Genomic DNA, 16,524 nt, shown 5'->3' with positions numbered 1-16,524 from the left:
CCTTCGCTCCAATTACTCCAATCGCAAACACCACAAAACATCACTACCACAATTGTAAATACCAAAAATCGACCTGACCTCAGGAAAAGGAAGAGGGAGACAGAAATCTTTCAAGATAGAAGGGCTAAAGTAAGAAAGAGAGCGGTCCATATAAGTAGGTTTTCTAAGAACACCCTAGAAAAGCCCATCCCTAGTGAATCAAATATCGCTATTGAATCAATAATACAGCCTGCCCCAACAAAAGAGTTGGTTGAGAAATTCGAACACCTGGTCACATCTTTAATACTACCGCTAGTTCACCGATTAAAAATCATCTCAGAAAAACTTAGTGAATTAGAGACAACTACACAAACAAATGTGTAGTGTAGTTCCTATTATCCCAATAGGCTCTGCGCATTGGAATAATATCTTCAATAGTATAGACCTAGGGCAGAGGTTAACTAGGTCTTCTACCGACGATATTAGACTTAAAGTTTTGTGTTTGCCAGCTAGCGCAGAGTTCACTAGAAACTTTCTCAAATAGGCAAGGAGGATTTTAACCTCCCCGGATATACAAGAAGGGATTTAGTTTCTGACAACCATAGAACATGACAACTTTGCTCTCCTCTAATCAAGAGTGTATCTCTAGAGTCGTGTGAAAACAAAAGACAACTTATTTTACTCAGTCAGTTCAGTGCATTCTTAGTTTCACCAGATTGTAGAGAAAAGGAAGAGACGGGCGTGTTCAATAAAGAATGGTGTTTATTGATCAGTCTCTTTTCTCATACAAGAGAAATGAATCGCTATTATTGCAATACTTATAGTTAAGTAAAGTGCATACAGTAGAGACAGAATTATAAAATAATACTGTAAAAGCATTGATATGGTTTCTGAGCCATATGATACTTTAAAATGGATAAAATAGATACATACATATATACATTTGACTAATCGTACTCAACTGGTGCTTCTAACCACGCCTACCCCAGTGTACCTGACCTAAGCCTAATACGTGGGCGGGAGTAGATAAGTAGCAGTTTAAGTTAAGTTTGTTTTGCCAAGGGACTGACTCGAGAATTCTCTACAAAGGGTTATTCAGTTCTGTACCTGAGATCTAGAATGGTGGAGGGCTGGTATCTCTTATCCCAGGTCTTGATATTCCAGCTGCCTGCGAGGGCTGCTTGGAAGCGCCAGAGCTGGATTTCTCAGCAGGAGAAAGGCAGCGTCTCGTTCTCAGGGCGTCAGGAAGGAGGGGCAGCGCCTGTGGGCTTCGCTCTCTGCTGGGCTCCTCGGCACGTCTCGCTGCTCCAATCTCGTCACCACCGCATGTGTTTGCTTAAGGCAATGTCGGTAATATTTATACCTGAAAGGTGCCGAGATTGACGTAAGGATGGACATATATACGTCAATAAGGATGTCATATGAACTGGTTCGTTCGCACATTCTTTACTGAAGTTCTCGGTGAAATCAAAACAATGGTTATGGGAATTTCCCAGGTCGCTGTAGGTTGGATTTGTTTTGAGAACTCCGTATGCCTTATCAGGGGCTGGAGGAATATCGCTTGTCTAATTAGATGGCATGCGTTATGACCTAATCAGTTAACGCGCTTCTGTGCCGTGGTGTGGCTTAATCAGATAACGGTTTTTGCACCGTTGGATGGCTGCTAGTTAATTATTAACCAAACCAGGGTCAGGAATAGGGGAATCGATACAGTACCTATAGGAATACATCACACCCACTCCACGTAGACTATGTCCATATTTACAAATCTAGGCATAGTGAAATCAGTAGAGTTTGTGTATACCGTACCACCCCAAAATACATTCATCTGTATTCTGAAAATTGGAATTATGAAATATACGAAACACAATCACATGTACTATCACGTGTACTATATGCACAAGCAGTCTAATAATGCTAAACATATAACGCATATTTTTAAATTCAGCATGAATAAATGCAAAAACCACACATGAAATGGCTCTTAATACAGAAAAAAAAGTGCGAGACCATTTCATCACAATCATAAAGTTTTGTATGAGAGCGCTAGAGGATAGCTAATGTCTCGTGACTACCTAAAATAGAAATTCAGTTCTCTAAGAATAATGTCTACTTTAAGCAGAAGATAAGTGTCCCCAAAAATCGTAAATATTTTGGAATTGGGGAAAAAGGTTCTTGCAGTCTGAACAAACTGATGAGAAAATGTTTTCATATCGCTTTTTTTAAAAAGTTGAAGGCCAAATTCAGGATGTAGGGAACTCCGAGTGCTTGTCTGCTCAAAGTTATTCCTGCTGCTCTGGTGAAAACATCATATCATTTAGGCTGTTGAAAAAACTGTCAACAGCTTCTTGCGTAAGTTCCCCTAACTCGGAAAAAGTTGTTACCATGCATTCATGAGCCTGAGCATGATTGCCTCCATTGATGTTTTGATCAGCATAGCTGACTGAAGGTCGTACCTGACCGATGCTGCTTTCATCTTGTACTTCACTACCCCTCAATCGTAGTGGTGAAGTCTCCACGAATGCCGTCATCAGGATTGGTAGCCGCTGGGGACAGCACAATGCATGAGCCGTTACCGGACCCAACAAGGTATCTGCGTCCATTGGCACATCCGATTGTAGTGCCAGACAGGTGTCCAACACGCATTCTTCGCCGCATAGCAAGCACCTTAATACAGGCATAACACAACTTTGCCACATTGGTCTAAATGAAAGAAACCAAGTCATGTTCAGGTCCCGAAGCCGTGCTAGTCCAAGGACGTTAGTTATGCGGTCCCGGTAGCCAATGGCTAGGATCATTTCTTCCCTTGTCGCAGGTGTTTTGTCTGTGACATGGTTTGCCATAGCGAAATAACAGGATCAAAAATAGGAAGCCTGCCACTAGTCCCAAAAGGAGAGGAAGTCCGCCAAAAATTGAATGGACAAAGTCTGGAAAAATACCCAGGATGGCTTTGAATGGTGTTAAAGCTCCTGAAAACACTGTCTTAAATACACATAAGACACCACTGGTATCAGAAATATTTAAGATTTCGTTCAGTATTTCTGCGAAATGTATGGGGGAATTAGTTGATAACAATGAATGAATCTCTGCCGTTGTCCTTGCAACTTGGAGATCATACGTTTCTTTTGATGACGTTAGCCTGGTCGGCGTCTGTAGGAGCACAGTCTTCATTCTGCTTAAAGTATCAAATCGAATAGAAGCAATTTTCAAATCAGGCCATAACCTTGCCTCCCTGTCTGGAGAATCGTTAGGGAACAATACTCGTTCACAGCACATGACCTTCCTAGTCACGGTTATGAGATAAGGTTTTCCGGGCAGCAAACTACAACATCTGCGATCTACTATTAGAATGTAACTCCCGTTCGAGAGTCTCCTAAAGAATGGTTCTATTCGTGTTGCAGGTGTGCCTAGCTGGTAACATGAAAGGTTATTTGAAGTCCCTTCACAGGCTCCATGCAAGCTAATACCCTGACACAGAAGTGTACCGCTTAGTGATCTTGCACAATTATTGCCACTGAGAAACACTTTCTGGCCTTTATTACTGACACATTCGTGTGTATAGGGCAAGTTCCATATTGACTTAATGTACCCTTTACCCAACCTTTCATACTGGCCTGCCTGTATATATTTTTGGCAGAATTGAAACTGGAAAGTAGTTATCGGAATATTTATTATTCCATGTATTATCCATTCAATGACAGGTCGTTCTGACATTGTCAATGGTAATCTCTCAAGTTTTTCAATGCTCAGAATTGTGTAGTCAGCACCCTTCTGTGCCAAACTGATTTGTTTATCAGTAAGGTTAAAGATATTAAATAATGACGTTGTGTTGATTAAACGCCAAGGCACATAGCCAGAACGCAGATTTTGCAACTTCCAGCCAAGCTGTACAATAGAACGCAATTGGGACTGACCGTGTTGTAACATCAGTAAGTCTTGCGATATGATATCGATTGCTGAAGACACAATGCTGTCCAGAGAATATATTCTGGAGGACAGAGTCATTAACCCATTGTCTACCACAGAAAGTGATTTTTCCAAATTAATACGGTCAATCTCCCATATTTTTTCTGCTGTCTCAATTTGAGTTACTTTCCAGGCTTCGTTATAAGCTGCATATATAGAGGCCGCTATGAAACGTTTTTGACGCTGTTTGCGTGGTCCCATAATGAAATCACGCAAGTCAGCACCTTCTGTAAGTAAAGTTAGGTGTTGCTTAATTTCAGCCAGTGTGGACGTTTGTAGCCATTGAAGGCAGAGTTTTCCCACGCTGTAGGTGGTTACTATCCCTGGATGTTGTCTTTGGGAATATCTAGGGTCTGGCCTAGTCAATGTGAACCCCTGTACTTTGTCCAGGAATCTGTCTTGACAGTTATTTGTATCTGTGGGCCAGATCAACCATTTTTTCCATTCAGGATGTGTTCTGTTTTGGTTTAATATATGGTTTATGTCTATCTCAACATCTATAGAGCTATTACTGTTCACTGTTGGCTTTGGAATAGACGGTTTGTTCAAATCTTTGATTTTGGCTAAGCCAAGACAGGTAGTTTGTTGAATAGTGTCGTTCAAAAATATAATTTGTTCTGGGATCATGCAGGCTCTAAACAATGATTCTATACCTTGTACTTGCCAATCTCTTGTACCCCAAACAGTTTTTGCTTCAATATTATTGTTCCAGAAATCAAACCCAAATGTATTCATTTGCTCAAAAAATGAATCGGAATATATCAATTTTGTGTTTGTAAGCATGGTCTTCATACCTGTCTTATTTGACAATTTGAAATAAAATGTTTCTGCATTACTTGTGTTAAACCCTGAAAAGTATGAATATTTATCATAAAATGTTTTCGAGCTATCTTTTGGAGGAGTAGCACAATGTTCCCATTGGTTATAATTTAAAACATTTCTAGGTTGTGCAGATTTATGTAGATAATGGTTACCATAGTGGTTGTAGCAGAACATCTGATCATAATTAGACGAACCCTGCAAATAATCATGTTCTGTGAATTTAGCAGACATCACAAGATCAGACATCATATCATTAATACTTTCAAAGTCCCAATCATCAGCAAATGTGCTTGGTTTTACAAAGTCACTCAATGAGATCTTGAATTGGTGTGGATACTTCAGGATTTCAACTGGACCATAGATTTCATAATCAGTTTTGTCCCATGCTACACCGCCTGGTATAGGATTGGCTGTGAAGTTCACTGAAGAAAGTTCTCTTTTCTTGATGTGTGAAGATGTGTGTGGTTTAAGGACCAAGTTGATTTTCTGGCTTGCTGTGTCCATTTTAGCATATTTTCCTTCAATGAAATGTCCCAAGCATAGTACCATGATGAGCCAAAGAATGAGGATAAATGCACCTAAGGCCACCCAAAATTCAATCCATGGAGAAATCAGATAGGTTTCTTTCAGCTGTTGAAAAAGTTCCTTAGCTTTATCTTTAAAAGTTTTTGTTGATGGCTGTTTCTTAGGTTCACTCAGATCTTCAGATGAATCATCGAAGTTGATGAAGTAGCCGGATGCTGTTCTGTCAATTGTTCCAATTGTTTTTGGATTTTGCTTTGTTTCAGTAGCAAAGTCTGTAGTTACATCATCATAGGTTGTTGTTTCTTGATGAAAAGCTTTGATTTGGGTTTTAAGAGGTTCAAGTTCCATTGCTTCGTTGCATAGTCCTTGTTGTTTCACTGTAGATTTTCCAAATGTGATCAGTCTTTCAGTTTGAACCTCTGTATTCGTAGCAAACATTGGTGTTCTGCTACTTCTTGGGAGTCCACTTGGCCTACTGTTTGTTATCGGCCACATGATTGTAGTTTTACCAGGTCGATGGATATGACTCGGTTCTCCTTTTTACCAGCAAGGGGCGGTAGTACTACTGATCTTGTCCCGTTGATAGACAAGACAGGAACTGCTTTTCTGTAAGAAGGCCCAAATTCCTTCTTTACCGCGATCTTCTCCCTGACTAGATCCCCGACTTTTGGAATCCAGACAGGCCTTGCTGGGACAGGTGGTTTCTCTTCAGTGGTTGTTGGCTGTTGTTTCAACTTTATGTTGCTCAGGTCTTTTCTTGTTTCATTTAAGACCTGCAAAATAGCCAAACGATCTTTGATATCAAAGCTTTTGTCTTTAACCACTGAAGTCTGACTATCAAGATCTTGGATCATCATTCTAGTCCCGAACAATAGTTCGTACGGACTGAACCCTTTCAGAGAATTCCTTGGCAGGTTATTTAGACTACGTTGGACACTTATTAAATGTTTGACCCACCCAGCTCCCGAACCTAATACCTTTGCTGTTATAGATTGCTTTATGTCACGTTTTTTTCTTTCTACGATTCCGTTTCCCTCAGGATGAAATGGACAAGAATACCGCAATGCAATGCCCATGCCGGTCATGGCCTCCCTATAAGCTCGAGAGCTAAAAGCAGGACCTTGATCGGAATGCAGCATGCCAATTGCGTATGTGCCGATAAAGACTCGCAAATCTCTTATAACAGTTCTGGCGTCAGCCGATCGCTGGGGCCACATCCATATGAATCTCGTGCATGAATCCACTGCGACCATGATATATTTATAGTTGCCGTCCCTTTGTAAGGGACCGCAGTGGTCCAGGTAAACACAGGCTAATGGTTTATCTGAGATTAGAAGGTGTGTCTGTGCTGGTCGTTTCACTGTTGATACTTTCATTCTTTGACATATTTCACATTCTAGAACATAGTTCCTTGTTTGTCTTCTCATTTGTGGCCACCAGTATCTCTGTTTTAATAATGACACTGTGGCTGAAACGCCAGCATGTACAGAAGCGAGTCCTTCGTGTGCCGCTATAATGAGTCCTAACCTATGTTCCATGTTTGGAATTGCCCTATCCCCCACTCCAGGGATTCGAGCAAACTGAACATTATTTGCATCAGTTATGTATGAGTACTTTACTGGAAAGCCTTTCGGGAGTGTTTCTATCGCATCTTTTACTGTAGCGCTGACAGCCTGTAATATTTCGCTGTCTATTTTTGTTTTTGACCGGGTGATAGCAGCTACGGAAGCCGTTTGCACTGCTGCCTTCGCTGCTTCGTCAGCCAATGAATTCCCTGCAACGTGAACGCCATCACGCTGATGACTCAGTGTATGTATCACGTGAGTCTTTTGTAGTTCCTTTTGCAAAAGAACTACTTGTTCCCAAAGCATTTTATGTTTGATTGTGCCACCTTTTGCATCTTTAAAACCATTCTGAACCCAGATCTGCAAGTATTCATTGTAAGATTGGACGCAGCAATACGAATCGCACACAATAAGTGTGGGGAATTCTCGATCGGCATTTTCAAGCGCCATCTTGAATGCCAGTAGTTCTGCTCTTTGAGCTGTACAGTCTCCCAGAGATTGCGTTTTAGTGACCACTGGTTTAAATTTTCCTTCGTGCCAGCGACCTCTAACAATCGCGCACGCAGCACTGTAGGCTTGCTTACCCCCCACTGCGGGTTGTGCTGATCCGTCTGTATATATTATGCAGCCGTAATGTTCTAGAGGCAGAATTTCGGTCGGCGGAGGACATTCGAATTCATATTGGAGAAATTCTTGTGTTTTTAAATTGGGATCAAATTCGTATACCACGTCTGTTGCAGCAAGAGAGTTAGCCCACTGTATCCACCTCGGGTGGAGTGCTTTAGCATTCGGAATGCTTGCCTTTGTTACCGCCTCTAGGGCTGGTATAGGTGTCACGATGATTATTAGTTTACCCTGTGCTAGGACCCGCTCCTTTGCTACAGCAGTCTGTACCGCGGTCAGAATTTTTTCCGTTGGGCTAAATTTCATTTCAGCTTTTGCGTACAAATGTGATTTGTATGCTATTGGTACCTTCTCTCCCTCATTAGAGGTCAGGTATGTGAATCCGCATCTTCCTGGGATGACTCGAATCACAAGGTTGCGTGTGTTGTCACGTGTTTGTAATTTTGTTTTAAAATTGTGTTTTTGAGTCCAATTGATTCTTTTAAAATCTGGTTTTATTAGATCATAGAGAGGTTTAATTCTCTCTGCATAATTTATAATGTAAGTTCTTCCGAAATTTAGGAAGCCTAGAATTGATTGTCAGTTTTTCAGTGTTCTAGGTGCTTGGATTACAGCACATTTCTCTAGGAAATTGTCAGCCAGGCTTTTGCCTTCACTTGATAGTTCATATCCTAAAAACAGGACTGTTAGATGGGCAATTCTTGACTTTTTAAAGTTGAATTTGTAACCCTCTGCTGCGAACCCAAGTATTATGGTGTTCACTCTCTTCAAATGAGTATCCAAGTCATCATCTGTTAGATAGATGTCGTCGACATAAGATAACGCCTCGTCATCATATGTTTGTAGTAATTCTGTTACTTTCGCTGAGAATAATCCTGGGCTGTTCTTGAACCCCTGGGGCAAACGACAGAAATTTTTTTGCGTGCCATTTATTGAGAACGCCGTCAAATATCTGCTCTCTGGTGCTATATTTTGACAAAAGAATCCATTAGAAATGTCTAATATGGTTTTGTATTTTTTTGCGCACTATGTTATTCATTAGTGCAGCACTATGCGAGTTTTGTACCGCAAATGTTTTGCAACATGAGTTAAGGTGTCTGTAGGCATAATTATTTCTTCGCCATGTGGGCACTCCCTGACAAACTCTGGAGGCCAGTCTCGTTCAGCTAGAAGGATGGCATAGCCCTTGGAGAGATTATCCCAAAATAGACCCCTTATTTTTCTAGTCTTATCCCCTTCTATACGCAATGTTATTTCATATATTTTATGAGGTTTGCTAACTCTGGTATCTGCAGTTTCCACCTGAATGTATTCATTCGTGTCCACTGTCTCCAGATGATTCATAAGGACTTTGCGAGCTATGCTCACTTCTGCTGCGCTGTCTAGCATTGTCTGAGCCCATTCTCCGTTTTTCAGCTGTGTCCTCAGTATTCTCGGCATTGTTGATTACTTTAATACTGGCTACCTTCTTTTTTGGAAATTGTAATTTTTTATTCAGATGAGCAGGTTCTTTGTCTTTGGACTTGACGTGCTCTTCCCTGTGTTCTGATCGTCCTCTTCTTTCCGATTTCTGCGAGGAAGTCTGAAAAGATTGAGAGGGACGTGTATCAATATCTTGATATCTATCAGGTTTTTTTATATTATCCCTATTTCTAAGGTTGTATTTTTTCACAGAGGGCTCCCTTTGGGGAGACTTGCATCCTTGATCAGGAGATCTTTCTCTCCGCCGAGGAGACCTTCCTCTGGACTGGAATCTTTTTTCCTTAGGATTGGATTGTTTATTTCCATCCCAGCTCTTTTTTTGAGTGTTTAAATTATTTTTAATAAATACCTTTTCAGGACTTTCAACTAGTTGGGGTTTCACTGGTATTCCACCCAAACTATCTCTTCTTAGTTCTTCATAGGATTTTTCTATGATTCTGGCAATTTCAGATGGTTGGTCTGCTATATTTGTCTCTTTTAACCTCTGGCGAATCGCCACATTTGCTGCTTCTCCCTTTATGTTGGCTAATACTATTGCCGAGACCTGCTTAAAATCTTTCAGTAGTTTCATACCGAGAGTTAAAGCGGGTTCTGGACCGTATTCATCTTGAATTTGTTTTAGCACATCTGGTATTACTGACATGGATAGAACACCTGTGTTTTTGTGTAAATGGAAGCAAAGACTGTACCCCAAGTTTCACAGTCCTCCACATGTGGTGCGATTCCCATTGGAAGACAGATAGTCAGAATCCTATGTTTCTCAACAGGGGTGGTATCTGGAAACACCGCCTCTATTTGAGTGATTTTTTGTGCTAGCCAGAAAGGAATTTGTTCCCGTTTTGCGGGTACTTTACCTAGACAGGACTGTATGTTCTGAGGTGTAATTTTATTTGTGTTCCGCTGATGAGTGGTCAGCTGTGGAATTTTAATTGCTGGTTGGACTGTTGAAGTCCGCATTACATATTGGACTAATTGTCTATGTATTTTTATTAATTGTTTTAGCTGTGCTAAAAGATCTGGTGCAGGCATTTCTTCAATGTCTGGATGTGGTGTGTATCCGGCTAGGACCGGCCACGTTGCTCCTGGTCTACCTAGTGGACCGAGCCTGGTGATGTGATTATTATGTTTTAGGGCGCCATTAAACAAGAGCAGGTGCTCTTGGAATTTGAGTGGTATTTCCACCTCCTCGAAAGGAGTGTACTCATTAGGAGGTTCCTCTATTTTGTAATAGTGGAAGTCCTTTGTTACAGCGTTTGCTGCTGGAAAGTTTATCCATGAATAGAATACCTCTGTCTGCCGATATTCGTGTGCCTCAATTACGAATATGACTGTACCACCTCTTGATGTCAGTCCATTTTCTATAAGTTTTAAGGTTATAGATTTTCTTATGTTGACCGGGATGAGTATTATATCCGGGTCATTTTGCAGCAGAGTATTGTCAGCTGCTAGGAGTTCAGTTGCTATTCTAGCTGTCTCCCTTTCTTCTTCAGTTTCTGACATACTATTGTCAAGAAGATTTTTTTTTTATTTATTTGCAGATCAGGTTTCCATGGAAACAAAGATTAGATGCACAATATTTTGGAACAGTGTATCCTTCAACGTTGAGTAAACCAAGAACCATGCATAGGAGTCTCCTCCTGCGAGGTTTGGCGGATATGACCTTTTACCCACTCCAGACGTCTTTGGAGTATTATGGGAAAAAGGGGTCTGTGTGAAAAAGCACGACTGAGTTACTCTAATGTCTTGCGTTAGTTTTATCGCCTATCCAAACGGTTGGGCGCCATGTAGTGTAGTTCCTATTATCCCAATAGGCTCTGCGCATTGGAATAATATCTTCAATAGTATAGACCTAGGGCAGAGGTTAACTAGGTCTTCTACCGACGATATTAGACTTAAAGTTTTGTGTTTGCCAGCTAGCTCAGAGTTCACTAGAAACTTTCTCAAATAGGCAAGGAGGATTTTAACCTCCCTGGATAGACAAGAAGGGATTTAGTTTCTGACAACCATAGAACATGACAACTTTGCTCTCCCCTAATCAAGAGTGTATCTCTAGAGTCGTGTGAAAACAAAAGACAACTTATTTTACTCAGTCAGTTCAGTGCATTCTTAGTTTCACCAGATGGCAGAGAAAAGGAAGAGACGGGCGTGTTCAATAAAGAATGGTGTTTATTGATCAGTCTCTTTTCTCATACAAGAGAAATGAATCGCTATTATTGCAATACTTATAGTTAAGTAAAGTGCATACAGTAGAGACAGAATTATAAAATAATACTGTAAAAGCATTGATATGGTTTCTGAGCCAAATGATACTTTAAAATGGATAAAATAGATACATACATATATACATTTGACTAATCGTACTCAACTGGTGCTTCTAACCACGCCTACCCCAGTGTACCTGACCTAAGCCTAATACGTGGGCGGGAGTAGATAAGTAACAGTTTAAGTTAAGTTTTTTTTGCCAAGGGACTGACTCGAGAATTCTCTACAAAGGGTTATTCAGTTCTGTACCTGAGATCTAGAATGGTGGAGGGCTGGTATCTCTTATCCCAGGTCTTGATATTCCAGCTGCCTGCGAGGGCTGCTTGGAAGCGCCGGAGCTGGATTTCTCAGCAGGAGAAAGGCAGCGTCTCGTTCTCAGCGCGTCAGGAAGGAGGGGCAGCGCCTGTGGGCTTTGCTCTCTGCTGGGCTCCTCGGCACGTCTCGCTGCTCCAATCTCGTCACCACCGCATGTGTTTGCTTAAGGCAATGTCGGTAATATTTATACCTGAAAGGTGCCGAGATTGACGTAAGGATGGACATATATACGTCAATAAGGATGTCATATGAACTGGTTCGTTCGCACATTCTTTACAGAAGTTCTCGGTAAATCAAAACAATGGTTATGGGAATTTCCCAGGTCGCTGTAGGTTTGATTTGTTTTGAGAACTCCGTATGCCTTATCAGGGGCTGGAGGAATATCGCTTGTCTAATTAGATGGCATGCGTTATGACCTAATCAGATAACGCGCTTCTGTGCCGTGGTGTGGCTTAATCAGATAACGGTTTTTGCACCGTTGGATGGCTGCTAGTTAATTATTAACCAAACCAGGGTCAGGAATAGGGGAATCGATACAGTACCTATAGGAATACATCACAAATGTTGATTTGACTAGAGAACTTTTAAAGCGGACAGATAAGACCATGGTAGGCAGGAAAACTATCATTAGCTCACTCCCTCAAGAAAAACCAATCAGACCTGTACTTAGATCTGGGATAGCTGATCAGAACCTGAAACCTACCCCTGGAAGCAAAGGATCAGGACAACTACAAAAAGCTCAGCCCCAATCTAACAACACCAATCTTCCCGAAGCCCAACAACCTTTGACTAAGGCAGGGATGGAAACCAGTAGGGCAGACAACTCAAGTAAAGATCCAAATAAAAATCCACTAAATGTTCCTGGACCTAAAAATAAACCTAACACTGTATTGTCCAAGAACACTGCAATAGCTCACAAAACTCGAGGTACAAGACCGAAACGGGAAATTCAAATAACCCTTCCCCCGGAATCTGCTCCCTTCGTTGCCATTTTAACCGGGGTCCCTGAGCTTCTTCCTAACCACTTTGAGGACTATGGGAGCCTTAAAAACAAAACAATATATTGGCTCAAAAAAAATCGACCCCTTCCACCCAATATAAACGGGGACATTCTCAACGTTAGAAGGGCAAAATGGCTGGGTGTTAGACCAAAGGACATTAGTGGGGATGTTATAATTATCAACTTTAGAGACTACAGAGTAGTGAATCATCTAAATGAGTGGTATCAGGAGAGAGATAATCTGGGTATTCAACTCCAGCAATTAACATACTTCTACCCCAGGACATTGGTATTTCCAAAGCGTTATCCGGACTCTACTCGCGAGAGACATCAAGTTGAGGAGTACCACTATTCACCTTCCCTATCAAATAGATACCATGCCCTGTTGGGATTAGACTCAGTAGATTGACGTTCCCAGGGACCTCTCTCACCCATACCCAGTCCTATTTTATCATCATATGCTGTAGACCCACAAATATTAGATCAACCTTTACCGGTATTCTTGGAGAATATAACCCATGAATCAACTCTTCAAGCTAGTCATACTGAACAATCCCAAAGCCCCCAAAACACTTTCTCCTCGCAGACAGGCTCTGAAACTTTGTCAACTGTGATTTCATGGAATGTGGCGGGTTTAGTAGGAAAGATAGATGATCCTCACTGGCAGGCCATCACAACAACTCATTCTGTGATTGCCATCCAGGAAACTTGGGCAACCGAGGCATTTCATATATTGGGGTATAAAACTTTTTTCACTTCTGCTGTACCCAGCAGAAGAGGCAGGCGAAGGGAGGTTTAGCCATATATACTTCAATAACCACGGGCCCATTTGTTCAAAAAAATCTTCTGGATGATAATTATTTCCAAATACTTATCTCTACATGGGCCTCACAGAAAAACTTGATAATTATAAACTTCTACAACAATATTCCTCCTGTAGAAGTGGATATTGTGGTCAAGAAATTGGATGCCACTCTTAATTCCATTGAAGAACAATTACATGGGGATATGTTAATCATGTGGATGGGCGATTTTAATTGCTCTCCATGTCCCCTGAGACCAAAGGGAGTGTGTGGGTTGGAAGGAGAAGAACATGGGGCAACGCACTACCACTTCTGTCACACGAAGTTCGGGGACTCAATGAATAGTATGATGGGCCGTCACTCCCTGGCCTTCTCCAATGAGCTCTGTAACCCATCCAAAGTGTTTACCCCGACTTTTAACGGAAGGGGAGCAAACACAACAATTGATTTTGCTCTATATTCTACACGGTATTCAGCCCAGGTAATAGAGTGGTGCACCCTTGATTCTCCAATGAGCGATCATTTTCCTATCTTGGTTACCTATAACTTTGATTGTAGTAATTATCCCCAATCTCATGACGTATGTTATGAAGTTACTCCGAGTCTGGGGCAAAAAAATGGTTTTACGATTAAATGGGAAAAGGTAATCCCAGAACGTTTTATTAAAAATTTGATCAGTTCTAATTTGGATGATTTTAATATTTGTCTGTCATTAGATGAGGAACCATTATCTGTCCTCAGATCTTTCTGTAATATCTGTGGTAAAATTAAGGATCTCCTCTTAAGAACCAATCATAATATGAAAAAAGGCTCCCATGGATGGTTTGATTAAAACTGTAGAAACACCCTAACTAAATTAAAAGACACTCTCCATAGTAGTTCACCTAAGAGCTCAGAGATTAGATTGGCTAGACGGAATTACCGCCTTGCACTAGTCTCTAGGAAAAAGGAATTGAAATTTAAAGCCTGGGTTAATTTACATGAAGCGTGTAAAAACAGAGATAATGTTGCCTTCTGGAAGGCCGTGAAAGCCCCATTCTTTCAGGAGCGTCTAGGCCCTTCAATTTACAATGCAATCTCTGCACAAGAATGGGTTCAACATTTCCAGACACTATATAGTATTACCACCCCTTCTGATGATCAACCTTCTACAAAGCCAATAATTGAAAAAGAGGGCCCCAGTTTTCCATTAGATATCTTTTTTAATTTAGAAGAAGTTCAAAAAGCTCTAAAAGAAAGTTCAGCTGCAAAAGCCCCTGGACCTGATAAAGTACCAATAGACGTTTTAAATTTTTTTCCTGATCTCTGGGGCCCAATCCTTACAAATGTTCTCAATTCCTCTAGCAAAGTAGGTTTCATTAAGACCTGGCAGGAGGCCATCCTGCTCCCTATTTACAAACAAAGGGATAGAAATGATCCTGATTGCTATAGGCCCATTTCGCTTTTAGACGGCCTAATGAAAACAGCAGGCAGGATCATTCTTACCAGGATACAGGAATGGCTTGAGGAAAAGGACATACTATCCCCCATGCAATATGGCTTTGCTAAAGGAAAGGGAACAATCGAACAGGGATTAAATCTCTCCCTCATAATGTCAAAGTATATACATGCTAAAAAGGTCAATTTATATGTAACATCCGTAGACCTCAGTTCTGCTTTTGATTGTGTGAGGCATGACACCCTATGGCAAATTTTAGATGATATGGGCCTAGATTCCAGGATTAGAACTTTTATTAAAGAACTTTATTTTGGGGCAGGTGCTCGTGTGCGATTTGGAAAAAAGGGTGAATGCTCCAACTTCTTCCCCATCCGTAGAGGGGTAAGACAGGGGTGCATCCTTGCACCCCTGCTTTTTAATTTGTATATAAATGATGTGGGAACCTTGTTAACAGAAACCTATAATCACTACCCAATGATTAAAGGAAAACCCATACCCTTACTCCTCTACGCCGACGATGCGGCTATCTTGTCACAGACCAAGAGAGGTCTGCAAAATGCTGTTAATACATTTTCTGAATACATGAGTAACAGGGGGCTATCCATAAATGTTTCCAAGACCTTTACTATGTCTTGTGGCCCAAAGAAATCTAGAGCACCATATAACATAATTTTGGACAACAAATGTATTGACTTAGCTGATATTTTTTGCTATTTGGGGGTACATATGGACAGACAATGTAATTGGAAACCTGCAGTGAAAGCAAGAGCGTTGGTATTTACAAAAGCAACAGGAGCGCTATTAAACTTCGCAAAGAAGATAGGATCAAGGCCACCTAGGGAGCTTCTTCAAATCTATAAATCTAAATGTGTCTCCATTGGCACCTATGGCGCAGGGTTATGGGGGACACAGACCATGGAAGTTATTCAACGAATAAAGAACAGATTTTTAAGGTATGTTTTGGCAATCCCCCCTAGTACATCCATATACGTACTCCATGCGGAGCTTGCCATACAACATATCTCGGACATTGTCAGCATGGCACCAATTTTACTGTGGCATAACATCTGGACTAATTCTGCCACACCATTGAACAGAGCTGTAGTTGAGGATTGTCTGCAATGCAGCGGACTAAAACACATCACATGGCTCACCTCCATTAAGAACTTCTGCTCTGACTTTGGACATCCAGAATACTTCTCTAATCCACTTTCAATGGACTTTGTTTCTAGATCCACCTTAAAAAATTCTTTTGGTCGAATATTGTGAATCGATTAGGTGGAAAAGCGAAAGGTCCAAGATATCAGTTATAAATCACGATGAAGTGACATTGTATAGTAACATCCAGCTGTATCTTGTTGCTGATCAATCCTTTTATGACCGTAGGCTTTTAACATCTTTTCGACTAGAAACATTTTTTAGATTTATTACCTTACCTAGGTCTAATGATTGGTCCAAGGTTAAACTTATTTGCCCCTGTGATAAGACATCCTTTCAATCCAACATTCACTGCACTTTATTTTGTACTCTATATCTAGACCCAAGGCGACAAATATTAAGGCCTCTTTTGTTAAAATGGGGAATAAGAAAATCGAGAGAAGCATATAACAAACTGCGGTCCCTGGAAGATCATTTCATAATCAGTACTGTAATAAAGTATTTAAAAACAATAATGAAAATAAGACGGACCATTTCCCCTGCTTAAGTCGCATATTATTGACGTTGTTCCTTCTTAGTCTCATT

This window comes from Lissotriton helveticus, chromosome 2_1 (genome assembly GCF_964261635.1).
Source record: "Lissotriton helveticus chromosome 2_1, aLisHel1.1, whole genome shotgun sequence".
NCBI classification, from domain to species: Eukaryota; Metazoa; Chordata; class Amphibia; order Caudata; family Salamandridae; genus Lissotriton; species Lissotriton helveticus.
Note: the sequence above shows the minus strand (reverse complement) of the source record.